This window comes from Dreissena polymorpha, chromosome 6 (genome assembly GCF_020536995.1).
Source record: "Dreissena polymorpha isolate Duluth1 chromosome 6, UMN_Dpol_1.0, whole genome shotgun sequence".
NCBI classification, from domain to species: Eukaryota; Metazoa; Mollusca; class Bivalvia; order Myida; family Dreissenidae; genus Dreissena; species Dreissena polymorpha.
The window spans coordinates 63,576,696-63,597,167 of record NC_068360.1 but is presented as its reverse complement, the minus strand read 5'-3'; the positions used below and the strand labels follow the sequence as shown (position 1 = coordinate 63,597,167).

The window sequence follows — 20,472 nt, the reverse complement described above, 5'->3', positions numbered from 1 at the left end:
ATAAAAGTATGATAGATTTATCATATAAGGTGAAGTGATTTAAAGTTAAAAACTGATAAAAACATGTCTCCCGGAGTTCAAGGGGCAGAAGGGGAAAGCAGGGACTGCTTAAACCCTTCAAGATCAGGATGTAACACTCTTAATAAAATAATATGATTATAGGTGCTACCTAATTTACTGGCAAAAGCTTTTTAAGTTTTTTTGATAACCATGTATTTTTAATAAATATATGGACATGATTGTGTTCAAAATATTATAATTGTTGCAATAATAAAGTAATGCATCTTACAAAAATCTATATTCAAACGAGTTACATGTTCCTAGCTTAAAGATCTAGCATCTTATAATTTTTTTGTTTTCTAGCCACAGGAATTTAAAGCTGGTTCGGTGGCTGTGGTATAAGGATGGGGTGTCTGCTAACTGGCTTAGTCACTGGGAGGTCTCTGTATTGATCCCTTAAGTGGGAGCATTCTTTAGATAACCTTAAAGACATACTATGGCGTACCATTTGGGTTGAAAGTCAAGAAGACCTACTAGGTAAAAAGAGAAATGTACATCGAAGTACAACAATTGTACGTCGACATACAAATATAACATACACTTCAAAGTATATGTTTGTACGTCAAAGTACAATTTGTACTTCGACATACATGTTTGTACTTCGACGTACACATTTTAATAACAGCCAATCAAAACACTTGAATATTGAGCCGCTTTTCCTTCAGATTTATTCATAATAAATGTTTGAAATCTCTTTTTTAATTAAGGACAAAATGAATAAAAAATATATATACCAGATTGGCCAAAAAAAACACATCGAAGTTTCAAGTATTTAATGCATTGACATAGATTGTATACAAATTTGAAGAAGAGTCAATTGTTACCTTTTTAAAATTAAAATTATTCAGCATATTGTGTGTATGAAATGATCATGCGGGGCGGAGTATCACTACCGTCCAGCGCATTACTGTGTAGGAAATTCCCAACGGTAACCAAACAGTTACCAAACATTAACGGGATAAAAATGTATAATAACCTCCCCGTTGGTCGTATTTTGTAATAACCATAACTTGCATAAGTCAGAGGTTACTTCCGCCACGCCAGGTCAATAAATACGCACAATATCTATGAGTAAGCAGTCGATAGTCGCACAATTTGGTATAAATAATAATAATAATTATGTTCAATGTCAAATATCTCTAAAAGCAACAGATGTAAGGTGTCTTCTGATTGGCTAACACTCAAGGGTAGGTGAAAATTGTACGTCGAAGTACATTTCTCGTTCTCCCTAGTAGGTCTTGTAGACTTTCGACGTCATGGTACGTCATACATGTATAGACACTAAGTACTGGTCCTACCCCAGAAACAGTTTGTTTCATCAAATGTCTCAATCAACTTGACAGCTTGCCAAAGCAGTTGTATTTAGCATACAGTACACTGATTTAACATAATCAAAATCATGTGATGTGTCAAATCAATTTTGATTGACAAATTTGACAGAATTTTTTTAATCCAATAAGTTTTAGACTGTCAAATAACACACACTACGTATTGAAAGCCATACCTGGAGCTTTCGTCTGTATACCACTGACTTCATCAGAAGAATGATTTCTACTGTTGGGAAACGTTAACACCGCTAATTGTCTTCTTATTTATTATCAATGTATAATTATGTGTAACAGCATAACAACATACTTGTTTCGCAATTAAAATATTAAATAAATACAGGTATCTGGCAGGTTTCTAATTTTCTTTCGCAAACTATTGTTGAATAGTTTTAATTTTGTTGCCACTAAAAAACTAGCCATTATGTAGCAATTCTTAAATCACAGTCTAAACTGCATACACTTAGCTCTATAGTTACAAGTTGAATGCAAATATAAGAATGCATCATGTTATATCATCCATATTTTTTTAATTAAACATTCAAATAACACATAACACAGTACATATATAAAAAGGTATGTGGTATTGTGTGGAGATACAAAACACTTCACATCATTTATTTGCTCATAAAATAATAACTCTCTGATTATACTCCTTTAATTGACGTTTCGGCATAATGCCTTTATCAAAACATTGGAAATTATATGTTAACTACATTTTTACGTCTTTTGACTGCACAATTTAAATAACAAAGAAAAATGTTTTTAAACGTCAAATGACGTTGTACATGATGACGTCATAAATGGCGTTATATAAAATGGCGCCAAAAAAATGTAAAAATTCGCCAAAAATGAAATGACGTTAAACACTTACATATTGTATCTTAATCCTATGTTAAATGTGTGCTTTATATATTTAATAAATTGATATTTTACAATAAAATAATCATCATCATATGTAATTATAATCTACCTTAACTTATTATCCTAAATTAAATAGGGTAAACTTATTTAATGACTCTTATTATTTCAATCCATATCTATGTATAATATTCTAATGATATTTGATTAAATAATCATATATACTTGCTATTCTATATATCATATACACATTATGGACAAGATTAATTGCATAAAGTACTATTATTTTTACATTCATTTATGTTGATGATTAATATAAAATGTTTTTCACATATATTTTTTACAAGATAGTTTCCCGTAGCAGGACATCAAGTTGATTTTTTGTATTTAGTCCATTTGGTGATTGCGTTTGAAACTTCTTTATAAATTCCAATTCTTTAATAAGTCTGTAATAATGGGAACTGTCTCTTATTTGTGTTAACACTGATACACCCATATCCTGCACTCTGTGGCCAGCACCATTGAAATGTTCTGAGATTGGTTTCTCTCTTCGTAGTCGCACGTCAGCCTCGTGTTCTTTGGCACGTTCCTTTAATGATCTGCTTGTCTCTCCGACGTATACCATCTTTTGGCATTTAATACAAAATATACCGTACACCAAGTTATAAATGTTACAGTTCTGTTTTATTGCTTCGTTTGGAATGTCACTTTTTGGGTTGTTATGAAAACCTCTTTTCAACATTTTACAGACTATACAATTAGTCTTACACGATTGTGGTATTAGTTGAAAACGTTTGTTTATCTCTTTATTTGTTTTTCCATGAACTAAAATGTCACCGATATTTCTATCTCGTCTGTATGCAACTATTGGTACGTCTGGGAATATATTTTTCATTCTGTCTGATTTATATAGTTTGTCTGTATGTTTTCGAATTATTGAGTGGATATTTGGAAGGTTGTTAGAATAAGTTATAGCTAGTGGTACTCTCTTGTTGGCTGTTTTATTTGTTTCTTTCTTCTTAAGTAAGTCTTTCCTATTTAAATTATCAACTCGGGATAGCTCATGGTTTACAAATTTATTTGGATATCCTCTTTTTTGTAGATTTTGTTTTAGTTCTTTTTTACGATGTTTGTATTTGTTTTCGTCAGAACATATTCTTTTTAAACGTATTCCTAATCCATAGGGTATTGCTTTCTTCACATTTGTTGGATGGTTTGAGTCATATTGGACATATTGATGTTTATCGGTTGGCTTTGAGTATAAATCAGTTGTTATTTTATTATCTTCTAGTTGAATTTTTGTGTCTAAGAAATCTATCTGTGTTGTGTTCCATCTTAATTCTACTTTGATGTTTTCATGTATTTTGTTAGCATAGTCGAAAAATTTCATGAGTTCGTCAATTCCATGTGTCCATAGTCCAAACCCATCATCTATGAAACGTTTATAAAATATTGGTTGTTTATTGTATTCAGATAATTGTTCATCCCATTTTCTCATGTAACAACAGGCATAATTTCTCCCAAGTTTCGATCCAATAGCTACTCCCTCTTTTTGTCTGTATTCTTGTCCACAAAATTCGATCACATTATTTTCTAAAACAGTTTCAATCATTTCAATCACCGCTTCAGTGTTGATGGTCTTAGTACAGCGTTCATTTAAAGCTTGTTTGCACGCCTCTAGGCCCTCTTTCTTTGGAATCGATGGGTATAACTTGACAACATCAAAACAGTATAAGATAATTCCTTCTGGTAATGGTGTAGTTATTTCCCTCTCTATTGCGTTTAAAAATGCTGTGGTGTCTCTTATATAGCTTGGTGTTTCTATAACATAGGTTTCTAGCTCCTTTTCTGCTACCTCTGCCATTCTTTCAGTACTTGTTCCAATGCCATTTACGATTGTTCTATACGGGTTGCCTTTTTTATGTATTTTTGGATTTCCTTTGAGTTTCCCTCTTGATGGATATTTTGGTATCAAGTATTGTTGTAATTTCTTTGAGATAATGCCGTTTTTAAATAGTTTATTTGCTAGTTGCTTCACCTTTTTGTTTGCATTGTCAAGTCCATTCCCATTAGTTTTTTCATATGATGTGCTGTCATTAAGTTCATTCCGGAGTTTTTCTACATATTCATTTGCGTCTGTTATCACTATTCCAGAACCTTTGTCTGCAGGCCTTATTATTATACTGGAATCATTTAGTAACGTGTGCAATGCTTGTTTTTCTTGTCTTGTGATATTTGACTGTCCATTTTCTTTTATGCCATTTAGAATATCATTTTTAACTGCTTCTATATAAGCATCTAGCCACTTTTCTCTACCAGGTTCAGGAGTAAAACGGCTTTCTTTCTTTATCTCATATTCCTCCTTTTCCTTTTTCCTTTCTTGATTTTCATCACTATGGAAATACTCTGCGAGTCGCATCCGTCTCTCCCATTCTGCTAGGTCACTGTGTATCTTAGATAAATCTACGTGTTTTTTAGACGGTACAAAAGATATTCCTTTGGATAATAGACTTGTTTCTGCTTCTGTTAACTTTCTTGAAGACAGATTTGTAACAGTGTCAAGACTATTATTATTTGTTTCAATTGTGTCTTTTTTTGCTGGTTTATTTTCACCCTTGTTTTAAGTTCTTTTATCGTTTGATTTAAGTTTTTGTATATCACACTCTTGCGTTTCAATGGTGCTGGCCACAGAGTGCAGGATATGGGTGTATCAGTGTTAACACAAATAAGAGACAGTTCCCATTATTACAGACTTATTAAAGAATTGGAATTTATAAAGAAGTTTCAAACGCAATCACCAAATGGACTAAATACAAAAAATCAACTTGATGTCCTGCTACGGGAAACTATCTTGTAAAAAATATATGTGAAAAACATTTTATATTAATCATCAACATAAATGAATGTAAAAATAATAGTACTTTATGCAATTTATCTTGTCCATAATGTGTATATGATATATAGAATAGCAAGTATATATGATTATTTAATCAAATATCATTAGAATATTATACATAGATATGGATTGAAATAATAAGAGTCATTAAATAAGTTTACCCTATTTAATTTAGGATAATAAGTTAAGGTAGATTATAATTACATATGATGATGATTATTTTATTGTAAAATATCAATTTATTAAATATATAAAGCACACATTTAACATAGGATTAAGATACAATATGTAAGTGTTTAACGTCATTTCATTTTTGGCGAATTTTTACATTTTTTTGGCGCCATTTTATATAACGCCATTTATGACGTCATCATGTACAACGTCATTTGACGTTTAAAAACATTTTTCTTTGTTATTTAAATTGTGCAGTCAAAAGACGTAAAAATGTAGTTAACATATAATTTCCAATGTTTTGATAAAGGCATTATGCCGAAACGTCAATTAAAGGAGTATAATCAGAGAGTTATAATTTTTTAATATCCCTTTGGATAATTCAACTGAGCATAAAATAATAGTTACAAAGTAAGTAATACTAAAACACTGTCATCAACCTACAGTACACGAATATTTACGTATATGAAAATACAAAGTGGTTTTATTTTATTACCTTTTACAAAATTAACAATGCTGGTTTTGTACTAGCCATAAAACATTTATCATGGAATCTACCACGGCACGTGACTTGTTTTCTATATACAAAGAAGGAAAACTACTGTTGGTTATTACCCCGATATAGCAACGGTTGTTTAAAGTGACGTCACTTTGATTGTCCGCAAACTATTTATGAATGAAGACGACGTCATTTGATTTTATTTGTTTTGGTGACGTCACGTTTTCGCGGAAAAGTGGAGGACGTTCGGTTAACATAATTCTTATTTATAAACTTTAAATCGCGGATAACGTATTAATGAAATCGTGTTAGAATCGAAATAATCGACGGGTAAACGTTGGTTATTGCGGTAATATCCAACGGTATGTCGTTCCGATGCTTGTTATCAAACCACTCGGGCTACGCCCTCGTGGTTTAATTCCTACGCATCGGAACTCCATACCGTTGGTTATTACCGCAATAACCAACGGTTACCCGTCGATTATTTCTTAATTCTACCACGGCACGTGACTTGTTTTCTATATACAAAGAAGGAAAACTTCTGTTGGTTATTACCTCGATATACCAACGGTTGTTTTAAGTGACGTCACTTTGATTGTCCGCGCACTATTTATAAATGAAGACGACGTCATTTGATTTTATTTGTTTTGGTGACGTCACGTTTTCGCGGAAAAGTGGAGGACGTTCGGTTAATATAATTCTTATTTATAAACTTTATATCGCGGATAACTTATTAATGAAATCGTGTTAGAATCGAAATAATCGACGGGTAACCGTTGGTTATTGCGGTAATATTCAACGGTATGTCGTTCCGATGCTTGTTATCAAACCACTCGGGCTACGCCCTCGTGGTTTAATTCCTACGCATCGGAACTCCATACCGTTGGTTATTACCGCAATAACCAACGGTTACCAGTCGATTATTTCTTAATTCTACCACGGCACGTGACTTGTTTTCTATATACAAAGAAGGAAAACTACTGTTGGTTATTACCCCGATATACCAACGGTTGTTTAAAGTGACGTCACTTCGATTGTCCGCGCACAGTTTATGAATGAAGACGACGTCATTTGATTTTAGTTGTTGTGATGACGTCACGTTTCGCGGAAATGTGGAGGACGTTCGCTTAATATAATTCTCATTTATAACCTTTATATCGCTGATAACTTTTTAATTAAATCGTGTTAGAATCGAAATAATCAACTGGTAACCGTTGGTTATTGCGGTAATAACCAACGGTATGTCGTTCCGATGCTTGTTATCAAACCACTCGAGCTACGCCCTCGGGGTTTAATTCCTACGCATCGGAACTCCATACCGTTGGTAATTACCGCAATAACCAACGGTTACCAGTCGATTATTTCTTAAACAACCAATTTATTAATTACCAGGGCTATAGATAACAAGCGTATGTGCGTTATTACGCAATTAAAATAACTAAAAACGTAATTAAATTCAAAATCAAGCGTACAAAAACGCAAATATAAATTTAATAACGTAATTCCCGTTAAAACCTTGCGTCACGAAACGCAATTCTTACAAACACCGGACGTATTTTTTAAAACTGGTTATTTCCCGTTCAAAAATGTACCGAATAGTATATATGCAGTCCTATAAAGAAAAGAAGGCAGTCTTTAAAGCGGTTATCAATCTTTGAGGTGATTACTGTAATTATTCCTAGACCCTTCCGATTTCTACTTTCATTTTCTGAATATATCAAAATGGCCACTCGTGGCCGTAGAAAGAGTATCCTCACACAAACAAACACTTAAGACAGGTATTTAAACCAGAATATTGGGGAAACCGAAAGCTTCTGTGCTGCTTTGCTGAACGATCCGTTGCAAGATGTGATCATTTCTCCCGAGAATTTATTCGCCCATTATTATCGTAGATTTTGAACGAGGTTGTTTAACTCAAAAAACACGTGGAAGTGAAAAAACTTTAATAGAGTGAAACAAACACCCGTGGCAGGTGATGGATATGGAAAGTAGAGTTATGAACTGTACATTATGCGAAAACATGAAAAGTAAATTAAAACTAACTAATGTTGCTACATATGTTGATTAATTTTTCACATGCACACAATAATATAGTAATCTTAGTAGATTTTTATTATATTATATTATATATGTCATTCCCTAAATTACCCAATGGAGTTAAAAAACCGGAGGTGAAAAACCCAATAAAGCTCAAAAGTAGGGGGTAAAATATTTTGCTTAACTCTATTGAATTTACAAAAATTTACAAATTGAAGTTACAAAAACCCTATTGTTGTCAAAACAGGGGGTGAAAAACCCAATTACCCAAACAATTATCTATAGCCCTGAATTACACAATATAAAGAAAATCATATTAATTGCATTATGCATTTACTAAACAAGCTATTTGCTACTGTTTAGAATTACACTATCCTACTAAAATGATCACAACAGGTACTTAGTGCTTTTACATTCTTGTGGTAAGTTTTGTATTACTAGTTTGACATTTATTGGCAGACACTTGTCGATATGCAGACTAAATTTGCATGGGAACTTTTATATGTTTTCAGCATAATTGCCTTCAAATTGTTAATTTAACAACCCTTTGACATTGTTTGCACATCTGATCTTATTATACCATAGCTGATTTTTGTTTATAGATAGACAGATATAGACTTTTCAAAGTTCTATAAAAATTCACACATGTTCCATCCAAGAAAACCAACAAAACCAATAAAGATCACCCCAGATAATAACTGTGTGTATAGCTGGGAAACTTTGATAGTTCATGAATCCCTCCTTTGTTGATTTCTGTAAACCAAAACTGTCAGTTTTGCTGGATAGATGGCTTGTGTGATGCCCAGCTCTTGCCTTGGCAGATCAGCTTCTAAAGACGGAAAACCAACAAATACCTTTTTTTTCGAATCTGGATGATTTTTTACGTAAAATTGTGGTACGAAAATCCAAATGTATCGGATTTTGTGGTTTTAGGCCTAATCTTATTATAGTGATATGTAACCTTTCGGGATATCGGTAAAGTGCGAGCAGACGAGGTGTAAATACGTTAAAAATTAAAGCTAAAAGACTAAAAAATTAGATCGGAATATCTTTAAATTTTGTGATAAAATGTGTTTCTAATGGATAACAACGACAACTTACCAGAATATTGCTCATGATCACACGTACAACTTCTTTCTGAGAGCGAATGGAAAATGCGTCACGAATTCTGACGAATAAACAGTAGGGTGTCGTTATTGAAATACCGCGATAATACTGGAAGAATAGTGATGCCAACTATAATGTTTAAACAAATAATTTTTTAACAAGCGTTTGTGATTTGTCAGGATAATAATAAAAATAAGATATCGAAAAGATCAAAGCAAATAAATTCGACAGAAATCTGAGATTCGGCAATATATTTAAGACGGGTTATGTGTAGTATGTAGTGAACCAGTCTTCGGCTTATACCCACTGAAAATGAGTATTCAGGGGAGATAATTGAGTAATGACTTAATTCTGGAACGGTTGCGAAGAAAAACAAATAATGCGAGAATATTTAGTGCGATTCGCTACACAATTATGATGTCATTGATATAATTTTTCCTGAGGTATGTATTTACAAGTGATTTAGCATATGTCAAAGTGTTTTTTATTTGTTCAAGGTCATAAAAAGCATCGCGAAAATATATGTCGCGTGGCAAATTTTTTGAGACGCATCCATATGTGGTATTCTTATGTAATTTTATGTCTAAATTTCCATATGTATGAACGGTCAACGCCCGCTTTGCGGGCTTTTGCCCGTATAATTTAAACACGCTGAATTGTTACCGTTAAGTCTATGGTCGATTATTGAACGATATTTGCGGGATATAATGTCACTTGTGTATGAAATATCGCCTGTCGCCCGTTGAGGTCGACACACGACAATAAAAGCGACACACGACACCACAAGCGACATCTGCTAAATTGTCGCTTGTCATTTAATTAACCGGTAGTCGAGTATCGTTTCTTGCGTCGCCTTTATTGTCGGCTAATTTGGGGGTCTGAATGTCAAATTTGTGTTGAAAATCACTGAAATGGCCGCCAAAACAGGTGACATTCAGACCCCCAAATTGGCTGATTTTCCATGATAAAAATATAGAGCAAGTGGGTGCACCATGGCTATCCATGTGGTTTTGGGAAAACATACCCCCAACAATCCTGAAGATATGTTTTGTATGATTTCAGGTGTAGACGTTGTGCCACCCCGGCAGCCAGTAGCCGATTTGTAAAAAACTGTAGTGTGCCCCCTTTATTTGCCAGTGAGTATTCCTCAGTACAATATCCCTTACAGACCAGACCGGATGTTCGCCTACCTATTAACCACTGTGTTCGGCAGTGACATTGACCAGATAATTACTGTCCTCTCTCAAAGAAAGTTCGGTTCACTGAGCAATTTAGGTAACTTCCTGGCACAAATCCACTCCCATTGACAATGCAAGTCAGCTACCAATTAAAGCATTGATTTAACTTGTTTGATATATGACGCTTTGATTTGAAACACACGGCTGGCGATCAAAAACTCGAACTCTCGATGGAGATGGCTTGTTTTTTGGTCGTGAGTTCGAGTCAAGTTTGCGGCGTGTATAAAAAATTATTTAGCAATTAATGCATTTAAATAAAAACATTTAGTCAAATAAACATTGATAAATATCTTATTGAACAGATGAAACCTGCATTGTTTTATTATATGTCTATAATTATTGCGACTTTTGTAGTATGCGGTCAAATGCAGGTGTATTCTCTTTTCATAGCGATACGCCACAATACGGAATTTCTGAAGAAGCGGTAACATTATTGCCACTTAATACATAAAATATACTCGATTTGATTATAATTTCAAAATTTAACTTCAATTAAACTACGTTAGTTCTGTTTCTTCTCAAGAAACAATGACTTTTTTATTTGCTACTGCTAAGTCGTGATTGAAATTCGTTCGTTTATCAAGCGTCTTATAATCTGGACTTGCACAATATGTCACTCAGTAAAATTTGCCTACTCAAATATTCATATATTGAGGACCAGATTGCTGTTCGTATTCTATCCACCCATTCCTGTGAGATGTTTTCTCTAAACAACAAAATGAAGTATGATATAAATACAATCAGAACAAATTGCCGTTCAGCTCCTTCTTGTTGCCTGCATTATTTATATTAAGCGTTATTGTTATAAAACTTAATAGTAATACCCACAGTAATACTTAATCTTATTAAACTGCTTTCCTGTAAATGTGACATAAGTACTCATGTATACAAGATCGCTAATTAATTTTGTCTTTAATAAGTTATAATATCTACCATTAATTTTAAATCACTCGTTGTTTCCATCAGTCAAAAGGCGAACGTAAATACTACTCGCTGCGATTATAAAGCCGTCTTTTTATAGCATGTATTTCATTGGTAACTTAATCGAACATTCTAAAAATAATCCCTAAAGAAAAACCTGTATTATGTCATTCGACATTTCCATAATGTTAGAGTTAAGTCGACGGTGCCACACATATGTTTTTCATTATTTGGTTTATTACACAATATATTTCACGTATCGAATATGTAATACGAGTGAAACATTCTACCGAATATTACAAACGCGTGATATAATTTTTGCTATCTTCGCAACATTAATTAGATTTGTATTTACATGAAATTTTTTCGAATTTGATTTAATGCCCTCAACTAATTCGAAAACTCAACCTTGGTTATCATGAAATGTTTAGGATCGACTCGTAAAAATAAATGTCGAACGAGTTAGTGGAAACAATCAATTGGTTTACTTTACCTCACTTCGACTTTTATTTTAGGCCTTTTGCTTAATCTATCGACCAATTAAGAAATTTGAGCCAGGTCTTTCTAAACTAATCTAACGCATCCAATATTTATATAACTAAACATTGCCAGAACGTTGTACACTGCGGATTATTTATTGCTCAGAGAAAACACTTAAATGGAGAAAGGTGTTGCGAAAGATGAAATTCGGTACTTGATACAGTAACCCCAACATTTCTGGTTTAATTTATGTCAATATACGGTCGATTTATGGGAAAATTGTGCGTCAATCGGCGACTTTTGTAATGAACAAAAGAAATGCTTCGTAAATCATAATGTATAAAACAATGCATTTCTTAGAAACTGATAGCTACTCCTTCGGATTTGATTTCCAAGAATATTAAAATATTACTATCGCCGTCGAAACGAGATGTTTAAACACAACAGTGCATTTGTTGAACAAGACGGTACGAATACGGGATGAAGTTCAAGTTTTACAAATGATAAAACGTCCGTTTCTTTATCTCTGTATTACGATAGAATCCATAGAAACCGTTTTATTTACATGGTAATTCAAACAAGATTCAATATTTCGCACTTGGGATACATGAGACCCAGAGTATTATAGAAACAATATTTAAGCGCCTCGACACCCACTGTGGGAGCGCTTTTTTGATCCCCCCTCCAAAAAAAACAACAAAAAGCAACACCAAGTACTGGTTTTAGGCCCATGAAACGGGCTCGAGAGCGTTTCAATAAGCCTGGGTGGAGGTAAATAGAACATCCGGAGTATTTACAGAATCATTAAAATAATTACAATTGCCCTAAATGAATATTCACTAGCCGCTTATACATTTATAAGTATAATTTATAAGTATTGAAAAACTTCATATATTGATAGAAGACATTGAGAGAAAGTGTAAGGTACAAGAATCAAAACTCTTTTTCGTAAATTTTTATTTGATATTGCCTTTTTCTTATTTCTGTGCAGATCGTTATAACATACATAGCATAACGAAACAAAGAATTATATGGGCTTTTGGATTAAGGGTACCTTAAAAGTACAGTAACTCTTTCTTCTTTATTTACATAGCTATAGCCCTTTGTCAATTTTCTTGTACGCTTAATAATTTTTCAATTGAAAATATTAAACTGCAACTAAGTTGATTAACAAAGAACACTGTAAGTCCAAAAATGTAATTTCACTTTAATTACTTAGAAACTATTGAATTGATTGACATGAAAAGTCATATATTGATAAAGATCTTTAAAATGTTCAAAGAGAAAGTATCTTTCTTCAAAATTTAGAGAATAAAAACCCTTTGTTAATTGTCTTGTGCACTCTTAAGTTAAATAACAAATTACAATGTTTAGATTAAATATCATAGATCTTTAGACAAGATTGCAACTATGAAACTGTAATTGTCTTGTGAAACGCATTACTCGAAAAGCGTTCCATGGATTTAGATGAAACTTTATTTACTTATGAAGAGCTTAGATATGAAACGCGGAGTAAAAAAATCATAACTCTTATTTCAATATTTACATTTTAAGTGCCCTTTGTTTATTCCTTTTATACTTGAAAATAATAAGATGAAACCTCATAAATCAACAGAGAGCAGTGTGGGCAAGGAACTGTTAATTTGTTAGTGTTTTTGGTGTTATTGCTATTGATATCTCTTTTTAATACGGAGCACAACTACATAGTGTTTTTCACAAGTAGTAAAGAGATTCAAATGGAACATCATACAACGATATATTTCTTCGACAGTAATTTTGGGTAACAAAATATAATTTTTTCTAAGATATCTATGGAGTTATTGGCTTTTTTCTTGTGCAAAATCATAACCAAAGGCACAATATTGATTGTAATACAACTGTATGTATGCATAGAGGACAAAGAGAGTTTTATTCTACAATAAATACATTTGGAAACAAAATTGTCTGTTTTCTTAAAGTGTTAAGGTAAAGAAACAGAACAGAACAGAACACAAATTTTGTTTACATCTCAGACATACAGGTATGCAGTAAGAGAAAAAAATATTATTTAGTTATGCACTATTTTAATAGACTTGTGTTTCATGGTTAATGTGGTACAGTTAAAATAGAAGTGTAAGAAACACGACAAAAGGACAAAAAATACAACGACAAACAAAGCAACGTTATATTTCCAGGCACATTATAAATGTAAGAAGCGGGTTAGAAACGAGTTATTTAATATTTCTTAACAGGATGTTAGCAAATATACTTAAATGATGTAGATATTCTACATTTTATATGGACATAATATATTTAAGTTGATTAACACTGCAGACATGTCTTGAAAAAAATTTAAAACAATTCTATCATTGGTAAAGTGAGTGCATTTTATAATCTAATGTTCTTCATTGTCAAAGTAGCCTTTTTACATAAATTGCACAATCTATTGATTTCGGGTGTGCCGTTACATTTGCCAGTTTCGATTGGGAAATGATGACTAGCAGTACGGAGCTTCAATATAGGTAGATAATTAGATTTGGGAAGAAGCTTAAGGTTATTCTTAAATTCAAGATTGTTTTTAAATGAGTTATAAAATTTACCTTTGTTTGATTGGTTAAAATCTGCATACCACTGTTTAATGTATTGATCAATAAATGCACGTTTAACTTGTAACGATAGTGATTTCATGATGGGCGAGTTTTGTCCATTCCACAGGATCGATTTACCTGTCATTTCTTATATTTGTTATATTTTAGATATCCCTCCAAGTTATGCAAATTGTTATTGATAAGGTTAATATACATTTTTAGAAAATGTGTCGTCATTACCTAAAATAATTCTTTTCTAGAAGCCTATCATTTGGCTATACATAGTGACAGATAGCGGGTATCTCCCAAGTTAAGTATATAGCATATATGACGGAGTACGTTTACGTGACATAATAGTTTTCATAAGGAATTCCATATTTATGCGTTCTGAAATGCCTTGGTTTTCATAACCCCATATTTTGCACACATATCTTAGTTTTGGTACAAAAGTATGATAAAAAAGTTTTAACGTTAAATGTTAGTGGCAGATCTAAATTACTTGCACGGATTCATCGCATTGCTTAGCTTGTTCAACATTATTTTGACATGCTCTTAAAAACGAGCCGTTAACTAAAAATGTGATACCAACGTATTTGTATTGCTTACGAATTTCAATTTTAATTCTGCCACTGTAAAATTTATAGGGCGCGATGTTTCTTGCTCCAAAAATGATTATTTTTTGTAGAATAAGTGTCTGCATTGAGTTTTCATTGTATGTAGTATTCATCAAACGCATTTAAAGCGGGTATATACGATTTTTTATATGTGTTCAATTGTAATATATTGACAAAATACGTTACAATAACATTAAATGGGAAAGAAAAATTATACATTAAAGCCGAATTTCATAAAATGCAGCAAAGACAAATTAGCGTCCCGAGCCGATTGTGACGTACATATTTTCCTACAATAACATCTTTAAAAAAATATTTTTTTGATCGTGTGACAGAATTATAGTGTCATCGAAGTATAACAAAACAAGTAGCTTCAACCAGCGATAAGCACTAGATGGATCAGGTACCTCAACGCCTTCACCGTCGCGTATAAGAATATGGCTCTCAAGGTCATTTATAAACATAGAAAAAAAGATCTGTGATAACTTTTCGACTTGCCAAACGCCATTTTCTCATGGGAAGAACGGAGACTAGTTATCATATAGGAAAACACATTATTTGATATTCTGTCTCATACAATTGTTTTTTTGAAATAAAAAATGCATATGCATTACAATAATTAATTATTGAAAATTAATATCATATCACTTCTTATTCCTATGCTCATCATGTATTAAGACATTATTCAATATAAAACAATACATCTACAATTCTGAAACGTATTTATCGTAATAGCCATTTAAAGCATATCCAATGTTAATTGATCACATATTATAGTATTTCGGAATTGAGTCAGAAATGGTATAAAAGCAGGTGTTATACTTTCTGTGCCTACTTCTTAGTGCAGCAAAATAGGGATATACACTTTTTTACAACTGATGTTGCTTTAAAATGGCATTTGAAAGTTAATTTGACATGTTTAAATTGTCTTAACTTCGGTTTACCAAGAGACTGCTTCTGCTGGTACATATTTATTCCTTTTTACAATGTTTTAAGTTTTCTACCATTTTTTGCGTCCACTTTGCTTATCGAATTCAATGAGCTATTATGTATGTCTTAAGCGACATAGTTAGTAGAAGTGACAATGAGAAGTCGACCTGTCAATCAAGCAATGAGGTTTACAATTGTGGATTATTAACTTATAATTTATTGGTAAATACATTCAAATGGATGCGTAATTATATCGATATCTTTCAAATTCGTGCCCAAACAAAAATATTTAACTATTGTTCACGTTTTGCGGAACTATATAAGCAACTACCTACATGATTGCGTAACGCGGAACTATACATATCTGATTTGCAAGGTTTTCTCAATATTGAGCACAATGGGTTAAATAACTTAATTAAATCATCGGTTAAATCATTCTCCGCAGGTTTATTAGTGGGTTTTTGTCTTACCAGAAAGTTAAATGTTAGGATTTTTTTAAACGTATGTTTAAATACTCTCCAGCAATTCACGAACACGTAAAAATGTTTAAAGGTGCAAGTATTGTTTTATTTTAAAAATATATAGTGAAAACGCTTAGATTAATCCATGTGCAATGATTAATTTGCTATGATATTTTATTTTGAAACATGTAAGACATTAAAAGCTTTTGTTAATTAACTTACATGTGGGTGATAAAACACGCTGGAAAATACGTTCTAACCGACTTAAGCTGATAGTTGAAAAGCTTGGGTTTTTTAAAGGCTTAACAAAAACAGGCATTATTTAAATGAATGAATACTTGAGGAACGAACCTAAATGAATGATTGTTCGATTGCGTTAAGAAATCACATACATTGTTATGCTTAGTTCTAGCGTTTTTATCAATTACATGTGTGTTGTCATTTATTGTATCCGCTGATGCAAACAATGATGCACTGTTTAATACAAAAATCAACATGTGCTACGATAAAAATTTAGCTTTTACCGCTGCATAGTTAACGCACGAAATCTAGGTAAACATGATTTTTGTCACATTGGCAGAACACGAATATACATGTACCAATACATACCTCGTTTAACTACAGAGCATAATGATACAATAAAAATATGTAACCTTTTGACGTGATCAATATTATACCGTACAATGTTAATATGGAGACATGATACACACCAGGTAAGTTGCATGTAAATAAAAATAGTATTTTATCCACACTATATTTACATATATTCTGTTAAAAAAATGAAATTATTTTTAAATGCATTAAGCAAAATACAAAAAATATAAATTCATAATAAAAAGGCAGTTTGAAATTCTATGCGATAAAATCTTAAGTCAACACCATTCAATTTTAATCAATCAAAAAAGTAATCCGTATTTATTGAACATTATCAAACGCATACGTTCATATTTAATATGTGTGGTCATATCATGATCACATGGATCACGTCTTACTAGTTACCTAACGCATTGCCGGTGATATCTTATACAACTGAAGTTTCTTTTTGCCATGAGCATTGTTAGAAACCGCCATCCTAGTGCCGTTCTTAGACAAACCTATGCTGGTCGGGTACCACATATCCACTGGGTAGGTACCGAGAATCTTTCCATTAACACTCAGGTGCACGATGGAGTTGTTATTCTGACTACACACCAGCACCGTGTCACCAGGCCCTACACAGACACCACGAGCATCCTGTATGTTCGAATTCGTGACTGCTCGAGACGTGCCCTTCACGGTGTCGTACATGTACACTGTGTTAGCGAGGCTGTCAGTCAGTACTAAAGTGTTCTTAGACTGGACATACGTACACTTACTCCCATGCGCTTTGTAAGTCTTCTTAGCAAACACCAAATTATGAAAGTCAGACTCTACACCGTCCACTGATAGCATTCTAGCGTGGCGAGGATCATTCCACGTACTCACGACCATGTGATATGGTGACATGCAGCATATAGAGTCAACCTTGGATGATGTTTTGATCTCCCGCGTCAATTTGATGACATTAGTTGTACTCACAGACAGCAGACATACTACCTTACTACTACCAAACGTTACACACAGTACATCATGAGACACGCATACTACGCCAAGTGGTCTTATCTTGAACTTGTACGGCGCTCCTAGTCTCTGTAGTCGATCATTCAGTATGATGCATTGATCATTGAAGTTATCAACGGCTACCAGTCTCCCGTCCGCCAGAAAGTCCAGTCCAGTGAGCGTAGGTTCCCCCTGATCATCTCCAGTCTTCAGAAGATCCACGGACACGAGCTGCTCCAGAGTGCATTGCCTTGGTTGAGATGGTACACTAATGCGACTGGTTTCCACTGTTAAAAATATATGTGCTTTCAAATTTAATCGATGAAAAGCTTTACAAACGCATGATAATTTAACTATTAATCATCATCATCATGATCATCATGATCATCATGATCATCATCATCATCATCATCATCATCATCATCATCATCATCATCATCATCATCATCATCATCATCATCACCACCACCACCACCATCATCATCATCATCATCATCATCATCATCATCATCATCATCATCATCATCATCATCATCATCATCATCGTCGTCATCGTCGTCGTCGTCATCACAATTACTACCGCCGGAATGCCATTTAATAAATCTTCATAGCAGCGCTGAATTGATATTTGATTTTTTTTATTTGCCAGTGCTATTTAGTTTAGTTAAAAGTTTACTGAAACTGATGTAAACGTATGAATACGTACGTCCACGTCTAATTTGAACCATATCACGCGTATATGACGTTTGTACGTACATTTTATGATAATTTTATGATGATGTTTATTGGTAACAGAAAAAATAAAATTGTTATATTCGATCAGATAAAACAAATATTGCCCGAAATAGAGTTGGTAGATCGTCCTTACTTTTTTTGTAAAAATAAACTAATACTGATCTTTTTTACAGTACAACATTTGTCCCCACTTAATGCAGGTAGTTCAATGACAGAAATCTTCCACCAGTCTACATACCATTCTTTCTTTGTTTGTAATTTAGCGAATGTGATAGAGCTTTGCAAACAATGTCGAACACTGAACTTGTCCCAACAAGTTGAGGGTCGGCAGAAGAAAAAAAAAGGTTTGGTCGGATAAGTGGAAACACACAACGTTTGGTAAGCTTAAGTATTGATTAATGTAAGTTGTATATTGCATACTTCCGGGTATGGTACGATCAATTTTATACCACGAAGCCTTAAGTCTTAAGAGAATAGATTTGCTATTTAAGCCTTATTAGATCATGTGATCCACGTGGTAAGTCTTATTTAAAATCGCTTACCGAACTTTAAACAATCTGTGTAGAGCATCACTGTATCGTATTAGCTTTTTTATAGACATATTCAACATCTGATTTTTACAAAAAAATCTATCATTAGTTCTGTGTTATCCTGTACAGCAGACCGTTAATACGTGAATAACATTACAGAGAACTGCTCAGCGTTCATTCATGCAAATGTTTCGTAATAAAGTAGTTTGAGAGTTCAAAGGTTCCTGACGAACATACGTGCGCATGGACGCATCACAATTGACACAGGGCTTTACAAGAGCTCAGATTCTCGCCATGAGCATGTATATTCTTACCGAGATTCATTCCGATATATTTCGTCGTAACGATTTATATACAGTGATATTTTACATCAACACGCAAGTATAAAACCAAACAATTAAGTGATCTAATGAAATCTGCATTGAAGTAACGGTAAATACACGGAATATTCAAGAACTGTATACATTTAGCTTTATATTGAACGTTAAAGATACTATATTTATATTCTCTTACGTATTGCGTTAATGAATATGTAAGCGATCATGCAATTTTAAAGAATGGTCCTTCTAATTACTAACACACGCACTTTGCCTATCACATTCGCCATGAAAGTTCACTCGTTTCATGACCGTGATGTATGTTTGACATTCAGAATTGGCTTATAATATGTGATGCGATTCCGTACGTCGTGATTCCATGTTTTTTTGTCCGGTTGCAATATGTGTTTATCACGCAACAATGAACTCCGGTAAAACGAAATGCGAGTAGGTTCGTTCCTCAAGTATAATCGATGGTGACCACTTATTTTTCAGTGCTCATTCACGTTAACATTTCGTAAAAAAGTAGTTCGATACTTAAAAGGTTGCTGACGAACATACGGGCGCATGGACGCGTAGCAATGGACAAAGGGCTTTTAAAGAGCTCAGGTACTCGGGTTGAGCACAAGTTTTTTTTTCAAGGTTCAATTTGCTTAGTTTCGTAGTACAGTGCTGTTCTGCATCATCACGCAGGTATAAATACAAATAATATTATTAAGTGATCTAGTTACAGCTTGAATTGACGTAACTTTAAATACATGTTATTTTCAAGAACTGTACACAATTACCGTTAGAATGCACGTGAAAATAAAACTATTTATATTTTCTTACGGATTACAAAGAAGAATTCAGTAAAGGAATAGGTTCGCGATCACTCTATTTCGAAGAATAAACCTTCTAATTACGGACACAAACTTCACCGTCAATCTTATGGATGGTTCCCACTATCTTACAATCGCCACCAAAGTGTACTCGTACATGATCGTGATGTGTGTATGGCATTCAGACTTGGATCATATAATGTTATGTGATACGAAGTTTCGTTCGGATGCAATCTGGTCATTAATTGTCATATTACAGATACATGCCGATGTGTTTATCACGAATCAATGGCCTCCAGTACGGCGTAATACGAGTAGGTTCGT

At 33.3% G+C, this 20,472-nt stretch overlaps 1 protein-coding gene across 2 annotated transcripts in view; it reads right to left on the bottom strand.

Annotated features, from left to right (window-relative positions):
• LOC127833659 (proline-, glutamic acid- and leucine-rich protein 1-like) overlaps positions 1 to 20,472 on the bottom strand; it is a 105,277-nt gene that overhangs the window by 54,991 nt on the left and 29,814 nt on the right. The gene's annotated exons all lie outside the window — the stretch shown is intronic.